The sequence below is a fragment of the Zophobas morio genome, unplaced genomic scaffold, assembly GCF_036711695.1.
Source record: "Zophobas morio isolate AGI-343-1 ecotype UQ-CSIRO unplaced genomic scaffold, CSIRO_AGI_Zmor_V1 ptg000420l, whole genome shotgun sequence".
Lineage (NCBI taxonomy): Eukaryota > Metazoa > Arthropoda > Insecta > Coleoptera > Tenebrionidae > Zophobas > Zophobas morio.
In genome coordinates, this window is record NW_026972524.1 from 5428 (window position 1) to 22192 (window position 16765).

General features: G+C 30.5%; 1 long non-coding RNA gene across 1 annotated transcript; it reads left to right on the forward strand.

The window, feature by feature from the left end:
* The first annotated feature begins 11173 nt into the window (after nucleotides 1–11173).
* Nucleotides 11174–11640, forward strand: LOC135120786 (uncharacterized). Its single transcript, XR_010278733.1, has 3 exons — nucleotides 11174–11360; nucleotides 11419–11455; nucleotides 11537–11640. It is a non-coding gene; the product is annotated as an uncharacterized LOC135120786 (long non-coding RNA).
* The last annotated feature ends 5125 nt before the right edge of the window (nucleotides 11641–16765 follow it).

Here is a 16765-nt window from a genome sequence, read left to right on the forward strand (position 1 = left end):
TACATAACCATTAGGGATCTTAAAGGAAACCCTCTAACTGAGAATGGCGCTAAAGCTTTTGTGGCGTCCTGGTACCCTCATGGCATGTAATTTTCTACTCCTTAGCATTGCAGTCTTACAAACCTATTTTTAATCACCTTTTAAATTTTACTAGTAAATTAAAACTTGACCAAAAATTTCTTTGCTGCTCGCCGGCGCTCTACGAAGAATTAAGCTATGTTAATGGATACTGCACTTTTGAAGGGAACCTAGAAATGTTTCGTGATTTTATTCAAAATAAGTGCCATGAACCAAGGGAGCAGAAACTACTCACACGACTAGTATTAATACTGAAATTAAATCCTGGTCTCTCTATAGCGGGGTAGGGATAGTAAAAAAATCCATTTAGTACGTATTACGCTTTCTTTTACTTGGTAATACTGGTTTTTCTGTATAAGCCATAAAAGGCGATGTAATGATTATTCTCAAAGTTGATTTTTTAATATTTTTCTGTACCTTATTTACTCCGAAACTCTTAGAATAAGGCTATTACTTGATTTTACGTTATCATCTATTTAGTACAGCGGTGTTTTTAGTAGAACATTGCATTGCATTAAACATTTCAAAATATCGGGGTTAAGAGTTAGGTTTAATAAAAAATAATATATGGATATATGAACTTTTGACTATAATATTTGCCATAGAGCACGTATTAGCAATCCCTCTCGAGTGAGCACTCTTCAACAGAGGCTACCCCCTGTTATTCTCGAGAACAGAGTCAGAGACAGTGTAAATTAGGGACAAATATTAAATGTTGATTATAATTCTAATCAACTATTTCCGACCTGGTTACGGAAATGGAATCTTGAAAAATAACTTCTGCTTTTCCGATAAATAATACACTCTTCAAAACAACTATATTTCCTATTAACTGTTAATAAAAAGCATGCTTTTCAGCTTGGGAGGTTTTCGTAAGCTATTTTGAGCTTAGGAAAAAAAAAGTGAAATAGGCTATTGAATTCACCTGCAACGATTGCAAGCATTAAAAAAGTTTTTTAAAACAAATAGGAATTGTGTTCTGTTGCAGATGTTCAAATACTGTACTTTCCGAATCTTGCTTTTTTATTGAAGCCTTTCAGTAGAACGAAAATAACGAAAATAACAAAGCTAAAAGAAAAGTTATTTTTTTTGTATTATGAGAAAAAAAAAAATAACTAGAGCTCGCGCTATTAAAACTTTTAAAAAGAAAAGATAGAATAAAGTAGACTAAATAATTGCTACTTCACAGAAAACCAAATTTATTTGCACACTTGAATTTCTTATTAACTTATCGATAGCGGGTAAACTAAAAAAAAGTAATAAACTTTAACGAATATACAAAGGATTGTCTATTATATAAAGAAAACAAAAGGGAACAAGCTAGAATTGGCTAAATTAATAAAAAATTTATTGGAATTTAAAAAAATTAACTGAAACACAAAAATAAATGACTCTTTTCTAAATAAATAAATTTAAAAACTTGAGCTATCAAAAATTTTTGGAAGAAAACCAACTATAATACTGTTAATGAATATTATGTTATTAATTTTTACAAACCACCTTATTAGCATACAAAACAAGTCATTTAGGAAATAAATTATTATCAAGAGGAGAGAAAAAATAACCTCAAAAGTTTTAAAAAGAAACTTATCGTTGTTCATTGCTATTTAAATTAGATATGTGAGTCGACAATCATGTATATTAACTATTACTGTTTATAAAATTAACTTACTAGCAAACATTACGAATTTATAATAAACTATGTAGTAGTAAGCTATTATTAAGCAGTTTGAAATGAAACGCCTTAAAAGTTTTTAAAGAAACTTTTTGTTTCCCATTGTAATTTAGAATAATGTAAGGGACATTTAAGTATATAAGCAAACTATTACTTTACAAATCTAACTTTAAGCACACATGATTTTATAGAGTTATGTATAGGCAGTGAGGAAAAATGCAACAAAAGTTTAAAAAAAAAAACTTTCTTGTTGTTCAAAGCTATTAAACTATAAAAAAGTAAGTGGAATTATAAAAGTTTGACAAGTTAGCATGTTATAAATTCATTTTTTAGCACACAATAATTTATAAAAAAAATAATAATCTTATAATTTAGCGTGTAAGCTATTTTTAAGCAGCTTTTCGTTGTTCAATGTTATTTAATTTAAAATACTGTAAGTGCAATTATAAAAGGTAAGAAATTAGTACTTCTATAAATTCAGTAGTTAAAGTTTTTTAGTTAATCGCTATTAATAAATAGTGTAAAAGTGTGAAATTCCTTTACGCTTTTTCATTAATTTTTATAACTATTCATATATGTTTATAAAAAAATAATACTAAGAGGCTGTATTTGACGTATTCTAATTAATATTACACTGTTATTTAATAAATATAGTGTAAAAAAGTTAACTCAAACTTGAGATTATATTTACCTTTTACTTTACAAATTTTATATCTGTTTTTATTATATAAATAATACTAAAAAAAAATTTTTTTCAATTATTTTCTTTAATTATTATAATATTATATATATAAGTAGTATAAAAGAAAATAATGAGATTTGTGTACAAATTTACTCTTTTATAAATTCTTTATGACAATTTATTTTATATGAATTTAAATTTAAATAATAAAAAAGGTCTTTTTTTTTAAAGTAAATTTTTTAATAGCTATACATTACTAAATATTTATAAAAGAAATAAACTAAATTCATAAGTTTGCGTTTACCGATCTTTATAATTAATAAATTTTAATTATATAATAATACTAAAAATCTTTTCTTTTTGTTTTTTATTGAAAGTTATATTTCAATATAATATTGAGAAATAGTATACAAGAAGAAAACTAGATTCATCTTGTGTACTTTTTGATTTTTTATATAAAATCTTATTGAATATTGAATTTATAAAATTTTATTAATTAATAAATTATGTTACATAAGAACTAAACTAAATTCATCTCAAATTTATTTCTACTCATTTTTACTCATTCTAATTATTTAATATATAAGTTATTACTATAAAATAATGCTAATTTATAAATATTTTAATCAATAGTTATTATAATGTTAATAAATAGTGTGAAAGAAGAATGTTAGATGTAAATTTTCTGTTTAATTTTTAAGCTTAATATACTTTATTAAATTTTTTTACAAATAATTCTAAAATTTTTTTTATTTAAAACTTTTTATTAATCGCTATTAAAAGAAGTATCATAAAAAAAATTAAAGTTTCGCCAAATTAAATTATTATTATATGCACTTTCTTCTAAACAATATATATTTCTAATTATAAAACTTTTATACTGAGAATAAGTATTGTTTATATAAATAATAGTAAAGCATTTGTAATTTTTATTTAGATTTTTAGTGGAATAAAATATTGTTGAATAATTTACAACGATGCTAGCGTCTTGAATATTCTTTTTGTGGTTTGCGATATTTAGCACCTTTTTACCAATCCATATCCTCATAGAAATTTATATCCTCATAGAAATTTAATTGATTATAACGATGCCGTAGCGTAATGTGTTTTATTAAACTCAATGCGTTTCATGTTTACAAATGAGTTTAACTGAAAAAAAGTAACCTCATAGAATTCAGGGAAAAAATAATCAAAACAAGTTCACAGTTTACCTTTTATAAGTTAACTCATTCGCTGTATAATGAAGTTAAAACTTGTTAAATTAGCAGTAATTTAATGTTAGTACTGTGTGCCTTTAAAAATATTGTTATTCTCCTGAATAGCTAGAGATTCTTTCGTACTGCGTTGTATGGCTTTTATTACAATGAACCCAAACAAAATGTTTTTTTTTGGAACAGATACAACTAAAAGACTGATACTTTTCTTTAAATATGATGCATTGGGGCCCTGGTCAAGTTAGTTGTTTTTCTGTATAGAATTTACCTGAGTTAAACTTCCCACCTTCAGGGTGCCTTTAAGTTAAAAAGATATTTATATAAATAATACAACTCCCAACAGTAGCAAACTTCATTTGTAAAGGTTATTATAAATAATGCATTTCCTACTGTAGGTGTATAGTTGTTTATAAAAATTTTATGAATTAGTAGAAGGCTACAATTTTACTATATATCTCTATTCTATAGCACAAGTCGTGGTTAAAACGCCAATGGATTTTTTCCAAGATTCAAAATATGAAATTTAAGATGTGACCCCCAAAAATAAAATAGCGTTGTCGAACGTGATAATTATCAGCATTGTTTTTCATGTACAAAGAAAAATATATATATATAATTGCTTAAGCCTTTTTTTCTTTGAGATTATATTTACTAATAAAATTATATAAATTTAAGTATAAAATAAACTCAACTTTTTAATTCAATAAAGACTTCTTACCGGTCACGTTAAAACGCTTTATCACAAAAAAATATTTCCACTTAAAATAAGGCAGAAAAGGACCTAAATAAGAGTAACGCGAGAGGGACTGCGCTTATTATTTTTGTATCCAGAGGGAGCCAAAAACCTTCCTTTTACTAGTTCTGCTTTTTGCTGTACTTTCTGGGAAGGCCCAAAGCTCTCAAAGAATGTTCTTCCCATAAGAAAGCACTTAGCAGTTATACCGTATTTTTAAATGTGTGCCATGCATTAAGTACTGAATTATCTTAAAGAAATAGTTGTGCATAAAGTTAAACTTTTGCAAGTCTTTAGGCGAGCAATAAGTACCATCAGAATTCCAAATGAAGTTACTAGGTAAATATTTATCTTTTTTTTTTCGATTTAGCTAACATGCTTAAGAATAATAGCCTTGTATTAGGTCAAAACGTTTCTAACTAGGATATATATACATGCTTCTATACTTAATTATTATTAATAATATAATTTATTAAACGTTTATTATAAAAAAAATATATCCAATTGCAATCTAAAGCTCTCTGACTATGAACAAGTAGCAGCCCTATTAATTTAAAAAATTGTAAATATTACTCTACTACTATCATGAAATGATGCGTTATTATAAAATAAGCGATCTCTCAGCCAACGACTTGAATAAAATCATGCTTTCCACATTGGAGGGGCTTCACTTCTTGACTTTTATATACGTTTATAATAAACATATCTATGGTTTTAAAATATTTACTATGCAAGGTTGGTATGGTAAAAAAAATTTTATGCAATTATTTTAGCTAAATTCAGGTAGATAAAAATTTAAATTATTGAGGTCTATCAAAGACATAACAAGTATGTTTTCTATAACAGTTTGCATCGATCTATTACTTTAGACATAATCTTATTGGCTTTCGTACTTCGGTTTTTTTTTCTTAAAACTTAAGACAAATGATACTGAAAATGATGTCAAGTTATTAAAATATCCTATCGGCTTTTGCGGCTTATAATTATTATAACACTAGGAAGAGTATAGCGAAACGATAAAAGTAAATAATTGTTATTAATTGTTTTACATTCTTATAATAGAAACTATATAAACTTCGATCAAAATTATCTTTTATCAGTGCAAAAATTTAGTATTTTTTAAAGGTAAAAAGTCCATATATTATATTACCACGGTTTCTTATACTCATGAAAGTAAAGCATATGTCTTCACGCTTACCATTATAAATTATATTTTAAAACTTTAAATTAATAATTACTTTAAGACTTTTACAAGAAAATGAAATTAAGTATATTAGCACCCAAACTCTTTCGAGTCTCTCTAGTGTGTTAGCATTGTAAGTTTTTCTTTTATTAAGTGAAGTGGTTAGTATATATTTTTAGAAATATTCTTTTTAGGTTGTATATATTACTTTTTAAGTTAATATTAGAAAAAAAACCTTGGATTGTAGAAGATTTCTTTGTTTTACTCCCTTATATATATGTGAATTGTTTAATATTCGTATTCATTAAAAAAATTGGGCTAATTCAATGTTTTTTTGAAGTTAAAATTATATTAAGCTTGAGGTCTTTACGGGTAAGCGTACCTTTCCAGGGACGCCTAAATTATTAAATTAATAAGATTCTGATAGTAATAAGCTTCATGAGGCCGTTTAATATATTATATTATAATTTTAATAATTTTTCTACATATAAGTTTGTTATAAATAGAGATGCATACATATGAAGAGTCAACTTCTTTTATATTGAAAATGTTCTGGGATATATTAAACGCTTGAGGTGGATTACAGCATAATTAATTCGGTTACATTGCTATTATGATTAAATACGCCAGTGAATAAAGTGTGAAAACGTAGTGTTATGTATTTAAATAATTTCGCTAACTTTAACACGGCAATTTTTCATAAGACTATTCACAATAATGGTTCCTGATTATTTATTTGATTCATCCTGCACTTTTACTTCTACTAGGCAAATAGGCTTTAAAATTAATTTGTTAAGAAAAGAGGGGTTGACAAGTGTTTTGAAACAAGCATTTATAGTTTCAGACTGCTCTTTAAACTAAAGGACAACCAATTGTCATTTTAACACCACAGTCTGACGCTTTTCTACTTAAAAAGGGTAGAGTGGCTTTCGAAAACATTAGTTTCATGAAAAATATTTTTTATCAAGTACAACATTATTTAAAACAAAGCGTAAGAGTAGACAAAAAGTTTTGTTAACTAAAATACATTTTTTTGGGGCGACCAACCATACTTCATTATGGAATAAGTAAACGAGTAACATTTTCATATTGCATATTAAACACCTTATTAGAAATTGTTCACTAGCCGTGACCGTTCTTTTAGCTCTCTTTGGGCGTTTCTATCCATTTTAGTATTATCGTAAAATTTTTTTTTTTATATTTATAAACATTTGCTTCTTGAGTGTTAACATATAATTAAAAAACGTATATAACTTTGCCAAGATCAAGTAAAATTATTTATATAAGCTATAGTTAGCGTGGAGCAGCGAGAATTTCTGATACCCTGAACATGGTGGTTATCTCCAGTGGCCGGCGTCTTGCGTTTAATAGCGTCGCGAAGCCTGACAAATAATTGGATACATGTGTATAGCAAGTAAGTTCCAAGCTGAGTAATGATAAAATACGCTTTGGTCACGAAATTGGACAGTGGTGCGCTCAATACTTAACAAGTATTACGATATTAATCGGTAAACAAAGCCCGTAGATCTTAGCTTAAACTGAGGGATTTAAAATAACTTTCGAGAATTGTAGACCTAGAGGAACATATTTTAATAAATGGATGTATTAAAGGAAAAAAGGTAAGTTAGAGGAGGGATACATAAGCTATAGCCGGCAGACTAGGAAAGTTTGGAGATTGGAACCTCTGCGGGTACCAGCTGCCTATCAAAAATGAGTTTAAAGTGGCTATTCGAGCTAGTTTCGCAGAAATGGATACAGAAATTGTAAAGGCGGATCTTATGTATTAACGGTTCAACTCGTCTGAAATAATTAAAATGCACTCCTTTAAAAAGGAAAGACGACCTCTACCTCTACTAGTCAAGACGTCTGAATTCCGAAGCAAGAGCTAAAATTGGAAAAGTATTGGGTCTATCGCCGTGTCGGTTGAACCCTTAAAAAGGAGCGGGAGGTTTGACCAGTGCTATTTATGTCAACTATTTGGATATACAGAATAATACTGTAAGTCAAGCTGCAAGTGCGTTAAATGCGATAAGCGAGAATGAAAAGCCTACCTGCCCTAATTGCCCAGGAATACATGTTTCAAATTGTGGAGGATGCATAACTACCAGAAATATGGGCCTTTGAGAAAAATTTATTGCATTTTTGCAACTAAAGCTTCCAAGAACCCTAAAAGCTTTCATTAAAGAAAATACAAACTATGTACAGCGTACTAAAGAGAACTTGTAACTTGAAGCAACTAATACAGCCCCCAAACGACATGAGGAATAAATCTGTAGCAACACTTACCAAATGCTATCAGTTATCTCTGGCAAAGGCCACTAAGGAGCTAATTTAAAAAATAAATAATTTTTTAGGTTATCTAATTGGAGGCCAGCTCAGAAACTTATTGCCAGAATGGACCTGGCCAAAATTTTACATCTGGTACACATCTGAAGAAAGGTAACCGATTTAAGGTACCTAACTATTCTGTTTTAAAGATGCGACAAAAAAAGATACTGGAGGAGAAGAAGTAGCTGTCTTAACTGAAAGAAACTTTACCCACCAAGAGCTCTATTTTTTATAGAGGTAACTTTAGAAGTTGTCTGTGTTAACATAGAGCTCTGTTACATTGGAATAGTAAGTATGACTGCTACTTACTCCTAAAATTGCGGGGCTTTTATGTCTGGAGAATTAAACTTTAAAAAACCCTTTGTGGAATAGCAGGCGGAGGAGCGGCAATGAAATAAGGTTTGCCGAAATAGCCACGAAAAAAATTTAATTGTTATTGGTCCAAATTGACCACAGTAGCATAAATAATTTAAGTACCAGTCAGAGTCAATATGCTATTTGTACTCTCTTCCGATCATCCCCATAGAGATAGGAGATAAGTCGATCTCGACAACTTGGGATAAAAAGGTAACCAGTTTTACCCACAGTTCGGGAATATTTAGAAAAAAGCATAGTCATCATGCAGCACTTCATTAGCAAAGCACTTGATTCAGACACGGCTGTTGTGCCAATGGAGGAGGTGAACTATAGTAGACCCACAAAAAACCAACAATATAACCTACTAGGCCATAGTAGATCTCAAATTATGAGAAGGCGAAAGCAAGATGTATAAACTCTTGTCTCCAAGCGATAGAAAACTTTACAACAAGATCAATATTTGAGGTTAAGGAGGACTTGAAAGCTTGATTCCTTAAGAGCTGGCAAAAAATATATAGACTTTTGGGTCAGATAATAATTCTTTAAGGAAATTAACAAGAACCACCGTTACATCTACTAAGGTTAGGGGCATAACACCGCTCATTCATGGCGCTGGAAGCCTCAGCTACGACGCCCTCCGAAGTAGTAGAGGGATTCGCTGACGCCCTGGAAGCCCACCCACATATACCAGAATCCGCACCGCTTTAAGCATGTGCCTACCGTAACTACTTCTTACCTTTTAGGACCTAACATATGTATCAAGGTTAAGCTTACCACCATTGCGGAAACTTAAAACTATTATCCAATCCTTTAACACTAGAAAAGCCTCGGATACCGATAATGCTTAAAAACTAAATTCCACGAGCTATCTCTATGAATTTAAGATTAATTAATAAAATACTTTCCACAGCCTACTCTCCCAAACTGTGGAAATTGGCTTAAGTAATTTTCATTCCTAAAACTAGTCCCTCTAACTTTTTTATTAAAGATTATCACCTAATAAGCTTGTTTTTTGCTTAGGAAAGGAGGCAGAAGCGGGGTCCTTTGTTAATTATAAGAATTTGTGGATGGCATGTGCGTCCTGCCTAACATTCAATTTTGTTTTCGAGTTAAGTACCCTACAATTCACTAGATAATTAGGCTTACTAGGAACTACAAAAGCTTTCTGATAAAAAAAAAGTAGCACCTGTGGTCCTTTAGATACTGAGAAGGCTCTTCGATAAAATAGGGCACGACTATCTAGCTTCCTTTTTTACTTGACTGTGGTGGTACACCTCATACCTAACGAATAGATCCTTTACCGCTAGAGTAAGTTCTTTGTAGTCCGCTTTTAGTCAATTAAAGGCGAGGGTTCCACAAGGTTTCTTAGTATCCCCTTTACTTTTTTCCATCTACGTGTGCAAAATACCACAATTGTCAAAAAAATAGAAACTAGGCTCAATATGTAGACGACACAGCCTTATATAATAGTTCAAAATCCTCGTCTGGTGTTTAAAAGCATAAGTTGCCAGTAATTGAGAGACGGTGTTCAACAGGGAGTTTAATAATTAACGAGCCGAAAAGTAGCTTTGTAATTATAACAAATGGAAGGATACTCACCTAGATTTCTAGTAAACTGTCAATTCTCGAAGTAAGAAGGTTAGATATCTCAAAATTGTGCGTGGTCGAACGACTAAGCTTAACTCCACATCTTTCTTAGGTCGTTTTAAAATCAGGAAAGTTAGAGTCGTGTTAGATCCCTTACTATGCAGGAAAAGCAAATTACATTTAAAAATGAGTTTCTGTAGCTATAGACCCGCTAATGGTCTATGAACCTACTGCTTGTGCCTATTTTTTAAGCAAACATATTCATAGACTACAAATACTACAAAATCGCATTCTAAAATGGTGTTGGACGCCCCCTTGGTTTGTGCACAACAGCTAACTACATAGTGAGTGTAACCTCAAGCCTATTTAAGTTCATCTTATCAGACAGACTCTTAATTTATGATCTAATTGGTTGCCAAGTACTCGCGCTCAAAACATTTCTTAGGCCTAGTAAAAGAAGGGAGGGGTATGGCTAAGGTTATAGTTTATTATATTAACTTAATTGTATATATATATTTATAATATTATGGAATGGAAACTAATCCATCCCTTTCATTAAATATTTTTATTACTTTTCTTTTACGTCTTTTTATTATATACTATTTAGCTATGATAACGCGCACCTATCCTCGCCAATGGCGCATAGAATTGTTAAGGAACTTGTGGTTTTTGCTCCCTCGATTAAAATTAAGCAGCAATCGATCATAAATCACATCTGTAGTAAGCCAGTACTATAAAGTGTGATACTTCGTCTTTTTGGTATCCAGCTTTCTCTTTTTTTTTTTTTTTTGCTCATTTTGCTGTTTTAGTTGTAGGTTTTTGAATATATTTCTTTACTATTTGGTAGTTATTCTATTATTCATTCAATTTATAACATATCCTTTTTTATTAAAATATTTGTTATTTTACCTATAATTTTTAGGCTTGTTACTTTGATAAAAAATTACATAAATTTATTTGTTTATTTAACTTGACGAAAATTTTAAAATTTATACGTTTCTTAGGTTTTGCTTGCTCTATTATTAAAAGTGTTGTCAAGTTAAGTGTTTTAACAGGGAACACTAAAGACACTGTTTTACTTTTCTATTAATCCCTTTAATATTCGTCTTATTTAAACAATCGCTTCCTTTTTAGAAGGAGCTTGCAATTTTAAACTTATACTATGTTCAAACTGACCTTTTCACGTATATATACATTATCTGGAAGTGAACTGGTGGATATTAGCGCTAATCTATTAATTTTTATTCCTATTGGTAGGCAACAGTTTGTAAAAATTAAGGTTGTATAGACTTTATATTACTACACTTTGGCATTTTGTTCTTCCTTCTTTAGACACTTAAATTTCATTTTTTTTTTCTCTCCAGGCCTTCTTTGAAGGAGAAGTCGCCCATTCATTTAGGAAGCACTCTTGGTTCGTGTTCTCCTGATTTAAAATTTGACTCTATCGGAAGGGCTATCACTACTACCTATTAAATATTGATGGCCTACTGACTTCTTGTTTTTTTTAAATATTGAAGAGTTTGGTAAGTTAATATTGTTTGATATAAATTTAAATTTAACAAGATAGTCTCTGTTAAATAGATCCGATATATTGCGCAATAAAAATCACTTTTTTAAGGTCAGCGACTTGCCAGCGTTCCTTCTATCAACAACTTATAGTTACAACGGTTGCTTTGATTATTTCTTTATGTTTAATTAGAGAGGCCGACTTGATAATGATCTTTATTTACAACTGTCTCAAATGTTATGCAAATTTATAACTCTTTGATATTCTTCTGTTTCTTTTGAAATTTGTTTGCAACCAATATAAAAATCAACTATGAAAGTCATTGTATTAATGGAAAATTATATAAGGTGTTTATTCAGCACCCAAATGCTTGTTGAGTGTTAAAAAATATAGAGGGGTTTAAAAATAAAGATTTTTATATAATAATGAAAAGTTTTAAGTTATAAACAAAAATAACGAATACCTGAACTTAGCCACTTCATATATTCAAAAGCAAGCATAGCCATTAAAATTTTCGGAAAAGTAGATAGATGAATTTTTATTGACGACGCCTTCCTTCGAAGCTCCGGTCTTGGAAATACCCACAGTTTATTTTTCTGTAATCCTGCACCTAATGCAATACTATTACTTCTTTCAATAAGAACAATAAGTTGTCTTAAAAAAATTTTATGGTGACGAGATCAACTGTTAAAGTACTCTTGTGAATTGCCTTAGACCATACAAAAGTGGTTTTTATCCGCATTACCTCTTTCCTGAATTTCGAGGTAAGCATTTATCTATAAACGGTCGCTACACTATGTACATACTGCATCATTGTCAATAATACCGCTCCTTGGTTTGTAACAGTATTAATAACTTTCACTTTGTTTGTTATTATTAAACTCGATTAAGAAATTTTTTTGACGAAATCCTAAATTCCATTTGAATAATTTCTTATTCTTGTAGAATTCCAAACCTAGTTTAAAAAATTAGTTTTCAAACTACAATCATCAACGACCTCTTCCGGGATATTTTTTCAGGAATGAAAGACCTATGCTGTTCAAATTTTGCTTTTGCAAAAATGTCTTGAGAAATTATCAAATTGGAGTGCTAAGTATATTCCTCTCGCCATTCTGTCAAAACCTTCCTCATAGTCATTCACTGACAAAGTGGGAGGAGGGGGACAAAACTTGAGCCCTAAACCAATAGTGGTTTTCAGGTTCTCAGGCATTTTTGTCCCAGACGGTGTTAAATCATGGAAAGCAAAGCTTTTGGCATTTGCTTTCATGATCAACACTTTTTGTCTCTCCAAAATATTGGGCTTAATTCCTTCATTTTTTGAAACTTTTCTTTGCGAGCATTGTCTTTTTTGGGCATTAACTTCACTACAGGATGCCTCTTCTTCTCTCCGAAGACGTTTGGCTTTCGCTATGCTTTGGTTACCACTCTTGCGTCCAGGTTTATTGCCTGGGGAGCATTCTTTTGAGTGGCCAGAAAAACGAAGGACTCGGAAGAGGTTTTTTTTCACGGGAGGTTGCCTTCCTCCCTGACCAAAGTTTTTCGTAGTCTCCAACTTCTTCTCCATTTCAAAGATAAGCTTTTTTTTCCGCACATCTCCCAAGTCGGATGAAACTATGTTTGAGGATCATTATCTTTGGTCATCTTCATCAAACTCTGAATTCATTTGCTAGTTTTTATTCTTCTAATAATTTCGCTGAGTGAGCGTCTGATTTTTAAACTGCAGCAAATTATTCTGTAGTTCGCGATAGAGTTAGTTCTTGATGTTTGGAGTGAATTTCTCTTCGTGGACCGTCACGAGATGGTGATCCTGTTCCAAACTTAAAATTACATTTCTTTACTTTTGAAAAAGAGCTGTTTTATCGCTTTCGATTTGCGGGAGAACTGTTTTTCAACTTTTGATAGTATTCCTCATGGATAAGTTGGATTTTTTTGTCCTCTTCTCCCTGGTAGGTGGGCGCCGCAGTTGAAAGGTGTAGTGGCTGAAAAGGTTTTAGGCGCTGTTCAGCTCTTCTAATTTTCCCGAGATAATCTCTTTAGCAGAAAGAGAAGCCAAAAGTTCCTTATTCAACTTCTTCCACTCCTGCAGACGTCCATCATACAAATCTTTCAGCTTGATAAAGGAAGGCAGTTTCATTTTCCTTTTGAGAAGACATTCTTTGAAGAGTATCTTCAATGTAGAAAAGTCGTAAGAAAGTCGTGATAATCTCAGAAAAATCATCACAAAGAGACTTAAAGATCCTCAGACTATTTATTTTATCAATAAAAGATATTATGCGGTATAGAAATTTTATCAATATAAATCTAACAAATATCGTAATGAATTACCTCAATCTAACAATAGCTTGGAAGGGATGAATTCACCCGATGCCCTACGTGGCGCGACTGGATCAAGACCGAAGTCTGCAAGGTTGCGTTAGATGAGGGACCTATAGATATTTTTAGGCACTATCATGTGCTGATAAACTATTAGTGTTTTAAGTCCGATATCTGACGCTTTAGATATTCCAAATGTACCAAGTGCCTCTTGCAGGAAGTGGACAACCCCCTTTAGATTTTGTTGATATCTCAACAGAAAGGATTGATAACATTACCGTGGGCAACCTAGATGAAACGTTAAAACATGGTACAGAAGGTTATGAAAATAGAAGTTATAAAGTTGATTATTTTAAGTTTTTGGGAATAGCTCCTGATATGGGCCCTATCGGCAATCTAGTTAGACTACATAAAAGAATAGAGAAGGAATATAAAAAAAATTCTGGCTTTTTTACTTTAAGAAAAATCTTTAAATTCACTGTTTGATGCCCGTCGCAGGCCACCTGTAGATTTATACGAGGAATTTTTAAACTTTTTAGGAGATTTTGGTTTTAAAGAAGGTGTTGATAATTCTAAAAGTTTATTTTTATGGGAGGTCCATAAATTTTTTTCCTTTTTTATAATTCCTGATGGATGATGGCTTTGTTAATTTTTGGTCTGGGTTAAAGTTGAACTGGGATGGTGATTAGAATTTTGTATGCCTTAGTTTTAGGATCCATTTGTATATCTTTTTTACTTAAATAAGTGTGATTCCTACCTTGTATTACAATATATGTTATCCAATATATATTTTAAATATACGTCAAACTATAAAATCTTTTAAGGTATATTTTGCAATCAAGTGAGCCGTTTTACGTACTTTTTTTAGTATATCTATTAGTAGTAGTATAAATAATTTACTTATTAACTACATTACATTTTTTTTGAATTACTTTTTTTCTTAGCACTGCAAGTGTCCTTGCTATTTAATACTCTTCACTCTTTTTGACTTTATTGTACTTCCGTCGAGGCTCTTATAATTATCAGTTTTACAGGATCTATTATATCTAATTAGTTTGTCATGCAAAATCTATATTTTTTAGTCTTAATAAAAGCAAAAATAACTGACTTTGTTTTCAAATTTTTAATTGTTAAAATTTAGTATTGTTTGCGTATTTATAACTGTAAAAACGAATAAGGATTTTTTATAACTAATTTATAAGTTCAATTCACATAGGAAAAAAAATATTATGTTAAAATAAAGGTGTTAGTGTAGCTTACAATATACAATTATATCGTAAAGTGTAATACACCTAGAGTACCAAGAAACTAAAGTTCCTTTCAAAACTAAAAAGAAAATTCACTTAGGTTACAGTAATGAGTCCTGAAATCCCATATCCAAGATTAAATAATTTACCTAATTCTAACTTAAGCTATAAAAAAGATAAAAAAGAGATATAAAAAACTATAATTTTTGTACATAAAAATAGGATACATTACAGAAGTTCAGCTTTACGGTTATTTTTAATATTAGCTTTTGTTGGGTAATAGTGACGTTTATATTACTTTCAGATGAGAATTGTAAAAATAGTTTGAAATAAAGTATATAAATAGATTCATAGAGTTTCGCTAACTATAAAAATAACACTGTGGCGAGACCTGTCCCAATAATTTTATCTGCAGAGGTGGTTGACTAACAAGTCAAGGGAGTGTCCTCGTAATACCATTTTTTGTAAAACGTTCAAACCCTTAAAACTCCTACCACAGCCGACCCTAATACTAGGGAGACCTGAGAAAACCCCTGTTACAGTTTGCGATGTTAGGTTTTATTAAATACTATATAGGAAAATTCTGGGAATACAGATTTGATCATCTTGTTTAATCGAGTTGTAATAAATTAATTCCTATCAACACCGGGAACAGTTAATATTTAATTAAGAAACCTATGAAAGAGTGGTTAAATAAAAGTAACTTGTTACCGTATTAAAAGTTTTAGCTTTTACCTTAAAGGCGTGTTCAGCTATACTAAAAAAACGCGCAACCTCTAATTGGTTGAAGCTGTGGTTATTTAAGTAATTTATATAACTAGTCATAGCTTAATAAAAATTTAAAAAAATACTTTAAAAGCGTGGGGGTAAAACTTTTCATACCAGTAATTGTTTCACCTTATTACATATCGTTCGCAACCATTTTACCTTGGACAATTCTACTATATTTCGCACTTTTTTCCCCAAGGGTCGCCCCTTCACTTTATTAAGGGCTGTTCGTAGCCGGCAGCACTTCGTAAGTACACTTTGAGGTACTTTGCACAGAATATTATAAAGAAGTCTATTGATTTTGTTGTCTGAGAATTAATGCTCAATATAGTTTAAAATAATTTGCCTGTTCCATATTTTTATGTTTTTGAAGCTTTTTCCAATAAAGTGCTTGAGATTAAACACTATTGAGTGCTAATAAATAGACCTCTTTATGCTTACACAGACCTTATTTTACAAATAATTATTTAATTTTTTAACTATGTCGGATATTGAAAAGGGACCTTATATCGTGCAACTTAATAACTTTTCCAAGCGACAAATATCTCCTTAATGTGAAAAGTTTGTAAGTTATTATCTGACGTAAATTGATATTTTTAACATTGGGTCAATTATTTCTTTGGCTTATCAATTTAAAGAGCTTTACATCATGGCAGTTTGTTAAAATATGCGTTTTGAAAAAGTTAAACTAATCTTACCGTTACCAAATTTCTAAAAATTTATTTAAAAAGTATTTAATTAAGAACCAAGTAACTATCATAAAAGAATATTTTGAAGGACCCCGGAGTTTGACTGAATTGTAAGTCTACCACCGTCAAATTCGTACTAAACCACTTAACAACTAATGAAAGTACAGGTTTAGTAACGTAAAAATGTAACAGTAATATTGCTTACCTTGTCTTAGAAATGTATTACCGTATTCACGTGAACTTATTACATTTTTAATTCGGATACCTTAGGGATAATAGCATCTCTTCAATAGAGGATGGTTCCTTAGCCAAACTAAGCGATTTGATAGATTAGTAAAAGTTCTTTCTGAAATTTCGCTTACTATTTCGAGGCCAATTTCTTATCTCTTCTACAATAAAAGATA